The sequence below is a fragment of the Microtus pennsylvanicus genome, chromosome 1 (genome assembly GCF_037038515.1).
Source record: "Microtus pennsylvanicus isolate mMicPen1 chromosome 1, mMicPen1.hap1, whole genome shotgun sequence".
In the NCBI taxonomy this organism is placed as follows: domain Eukaryota; kingdom Metazoa; phylum Chordata; class Mammalia; order Rodentia; family Cricetidae; genus Microtus; species Microtus pennsylvanicus.
In genome coordinates, this window is record NC_134579.1 from 79,674,060 (window position 1) to 79,679,235 (window position 5,176).

A 5,176-nucleotide genomic window follows, 5' to 3' on the forward strand; every position below is an offset into this window, starting at 1 on the left:
GCTACTAGCCAAACAGTATTGTAACTAATATAGTTTTTGTGTGATTATTCAGGTCAGGGTGGCTAGGAAGCAAAAGCACAATCTGTGCTTAAATTAAGATTTTTTTGAGATAATTACAGTTTTATACAATTTTCTACAATGTGTTTTGATCATATTCTCCCCCTACAAATCCTCCTTAATCCACCCATCTTCCCTACGCACCCAACTTTGTGTCATCTTTTAAGCACATAAAGTCCAATTTAAATTTTATTTAATTTATAGATATGAATAATTTGCCTGCATTTATTTCTGTGTACCACTTGTGTGCCTGGTGCCCACAGAATCTAGAAGAGGATACTGGATCCTCTGTAACTGGAGTTACAGGTGACTGTGTGTCTCTATGTGTGTGCTGGGATTTGAACCCAGGTCCTGAGAAAGAGCAGTCAAAAAAGAGTAGACAAAATTGCCGGGGAGAAAAGTGGGATGTTGGGGGTGGGGTGGGATGGGGGTAAGGGGAGATGGGGAGAGAAAAGATAGAAGGAAAGGAGGGGGGACTTGGGGAAACAGGAGGATCGGGATAAAGGAAGGTTGGATAGGGGAGCACGGAACCCCATTTCTTAGTTAAAGGACCCACTTTAGGATGGGCAGGAGACTTGACCCTAGAGGGGCTCCCAGGTGCCCAAGCTGAGGCCCCCAGTTAGTTCCTTGGGCAGCTGAGGATAGGGAACCTGAAATGACCCTATCCTAGAGCAATACTGACGAATATCATGCATATCATCCTAGAACTTTCATCTGGCGATGGATGGAGATAGAGACAGAGACCCACACTGGAACACTGGATAGAGCTCCCAAGATCCCAAGGAGGAGCAGAAGGAGGGAGAACATGAGCAAAGAAGTCGGGACCACGAGGGGTGCACCCACCCACTGAGACAGTTAAGTCAGGATTTTTACAGAGAGGAGAAACACCAGAATATTCTAAGGGAAGCTGAAGCATTCCTTCTTGCTAGCAAACTGAAGATCGGGAAGTAAATATCTCAAAATAGCCTCAGGAACTTTCTAAAACTGGCCAAACTCTCCAGGCCCCTCCCTCCCCCAGGCTGTAGAAGCAGTAAGGACTGCTGAAACACACACTCAGAAAAGGTGATCTTCCGGAAAGAGGGTGGAGCTACCAAACAGCCTGGAAAGAACACTTTTCTACACATGAGGTTCCCAGCTTTTGTGAGTTGTCACCCATGTTTTGGGTCATTGGTTTATTATCTAGAGTGATTAGACAGTTGTTCCTGTCTCCTTAGCAATAATGTTACACAACAACTCTATTTTGTAGATCGGGCTTTAAATCCAACCATAAACTGATTGATTACTCCAAAATCCAACATGGTGAACCAATAAATTTCATTGTGTTTACTTACAAGCATACATGTAAGGGGTTGCTTGCAGGAGTAGACATGACTCAAAGACAATTGCATCATCAAAAGAACAACTGTATTACCTACTTTCTCTTCTGTCAGATTAAGTGTATCAAGTGTTATGCTGAGATTCAAAACTCATCATCATATGTGCAATTTATGACTGTCATGAGTACACATCAAAGTGATTTCCTAGAAGCCTTTCCTGAGGTTCTGCTTAATACAGCCATCCCTTCTATTGCCTTTGAAACACCTCAGGCCTCAGTAAATAAAGATGATGCCCCTCATGTTTTAGCAGTATATTTCAAATGTCTAAGTGCCTTGGACAATGTTGCTGAAAAAATAGCAGCTGCTAGGATTCAAGGCAAATTATTTTCTAAAATTATTCTGATTAATTTTTAGAGCAAACAAAATGGAAAACTAATTATAAATGATTATACATAAGCACAGTCAGATAACACATTACAAGCCTCCACTAAGCTGAGATAAAATAATTATAACTACATAAAGAACAAATATAACGTTTCTTTGTCATTCCAAAATCTTCACTCACCTCTTTCAACCATGCATCTTCCTGTAAATGGTGTTGGAAAGGCTTGAACCGCTGGACCCTCAAATGACATCGTCTATAATGTTCACATTGTGTTGTTGCTGAAACTGGGCAAGAAAAGATGATGGTTACCATGGAGCAGAGGCAGCAGCTACCAAGCAATCAATTTATGGTTCCTCTTGGAAATTTATCTACACCTGCAGGGTCTAATAACTGATCCTTGTAAACAGTATGCACGTTCATCTAAAGGCATTGTGTGCTGAGTATCTGAATTTTAAAGTTCACTTTGTGTTCTGCTCTCAACACTGAAGCATCTTGTAATTTAGAATAATATGGCCATGACCTGTGAGCAATGGGTTAAAGGCAATTTCAGAGAAGTCACCTATAGGTTTGTCATAAAGAAAAGAAAGTTAAGTATCTTTTAATATGCTAGGTAAATCAAAATATGACACACCAATTCGCATTTACTGTTGAAAGAAACAAGCAAAGATTGCTGATCTCAGGATGAAACACCACGACTCTCAGGAGATGGGTAAGGCAGATCAATTGAACCTTCTTAATTCTGGATTTCCCATAAAATGTGTGTAAATTTAATTTAAACCTAACATGTATATATATGCATATGTGCACACTGATGCATATGTATGTATATATAATATACATATTATTCATAGGATAAAGCAGGAAGTATCCCTATTAAATAGACTAGCGAAACCATCTGTACCAGCAAGGTTTTATGTCAATATCATCCAGGAAAAAGAAATCTTAATCGAGAAAATGCCTCCATAGAATTAGCTTGTAGACAAGTCTACAAGGCACAGAGCTGCTGAAAACAGTGTTTGTGAGTGGCCACTCCCAACTCTAGTTCTGAAAAAACAAGTAGGTGGCAGAAGCGCCGGTGTAGAGACAGAACACAGAAACCCGGCACAGGATCCTGAATGCAGCCCTGAAGTAGGAGTCTCTCTAAAAAGCACTCTCACCATCAATGCAAGCCCAGACTACTATACCCAGCCAAGCTTTCGTTCACTATAAATGGAGAAAATAAAATTTTCCAGGATAAAAACAAATTGAAACAATACATAGCCACAAATCCAGCCTTACAGAAAGTAATAGAAGGAAAATCACAAACCAAGGAGTCCAACAATGACCACAATAACTCATACATCTAGAGACTCCTCACCAGCACAACTCAAAGAAGGGAAACACACAAACTCTACTACTAAAAAAGTGACTAGAGTTAACAACCACTGGTCATTAATACCACTTAATGTCAATGTACTCAACTCACCTATAAAAAGGCACAGGCTAAGAGATTGGATACGAAAACAGGATCCAACATTCTGCTGTTTACAGGAAACACACCTCAACCACAAAGACGGGCACCTACTCAGAGTAAAGGGATGGGAAAAGGTTTATCAAGCAAATGGGCCTAAGAAACAAGCAGGTGTGGCCATACTAATTTCTAACAAAGTTGACTTCAAACTTAAATTAATCAGAAGAGATGGAGAGGGACATTTTATACTCATAAAAGAAACAATTAATCAGGATGAAGTCTCAATCCTGAATATCTATGCCCCTAATATAAAAGCACCCACGTACATAAAAGAAACATTACTAAAACTCAAGGCTGCTATCAAACCGCACACACTAATAGTAGGAGACTTCAACACTCCTCTCTCACCAATGGACAGGTCAATCAGACAGAAACCTGATTTCTGTCTGATAGAGAAATGAGAGAATTAATGGAGGTAATGAATCAATTGGACTGAACAGACATCTATAGAACATTCCACCCAAATAGAAAAGAATATACCTTCTTCTCTGCAGCTCATGGAACCTTCTCGAAAATTGACCACATACTCGGTAACAAAGCAAACTTCCACAGTTACAAAAAAAAAATATTCGTAACCTCCTGTGTCTTATCAGATAACCATGGATTAAAGTTAGAATTCAACAACAATGCTACCCCCAGAAAGCCTACAAACTCATGGAAACTGAACAGTCAACTACTGAACCACACCTGGATCAAGGTAGAAATAAAGAAAGAAATTAAAGTCTTCCTTGAATTCAATGAAAATAAAGAAACAACCTACTCAAACTTATGGGATACTATGGAAGCAGTCCTAAGAGGAAAGTTCATAGCACTAAGTGCCCACCTAAAGAAAACAGAGAAAGATCACATTGGAGACTTAACAGCCCACCTGAAAGCTCTAGAAAAAAAAAGAAGCAGACTCACCCAGGAGGAGTAGAAGACTGGAAATAATCAAACTGAGTGCTGAAATCAACAAAATAGAAACACAGAAAACAATACAAAGAATCAATGAAACAAAAAGCTGGTTCCTGGAGAAAATCAACAAGATTGATAAACCCCTATCCAAACTAATCAAACGGCAGAGAGAGAATATGCAAATTAATAAGATCAGAAATGAAAAGGGGGACATAACCACAGACACAAGGAAATTTAGAGAATCGTTAGATCTTACTACAAAAGCCTGTATGCCACAAAATTGGAGAATGTAAAAGAAATGGACATTTTTTTAGATAAATACCATATACCAAAGTTAAACCAGGACCAGGTGACAATCTAAATATACCTGTTAGTCGCGAAGAATTAGAAGCTGTTATCAAAAACCTCCCTACCAAAAAAAGCCCAGGACCAGATGGTTTCAATGCGGAATTCTACCAGAACTTCCAAGAAGAACTAATACCTATACTCCTTAATGTATTTCACAATATAGAAACAGAAGAGTCATTGCCAAATTCCTTTTATGAAGCTACAGTTACCCTGATACCAAAACCACACAAAGACTTAACCAAGAAAGAGAATACATCTCACTCATGAATATCGACCCAAAAATCCTCAATAAAATACTGGCAAACCGAATCCAAGAACACATTAGAAAAATTATCCATTATGATCAAGTAGGCTTCATCCCAGAGATGCAGGGCTGGTTCAACATACGCAAATCTATCAATGTAATCCACCGTATAAATAAACTGAAAGAAAAAAACCATATGATCATTTCATTAGATGCTGAAAAAGCATTCGACAAAATTCAACACCCCTTTATGATAAAGGTCCTGGAGAGAATAGGGATACAAGGGTCCTACCTAAATATAATAAAAGCTATTTACAGCAAGCCAACAGCTAACATTAGATTAAACGGAGAAAAACTCAAAGCCATCCCACTAAAATCAGGAACACGACAAGGATGTCCACTCTCTCCATACCTCTTCAATA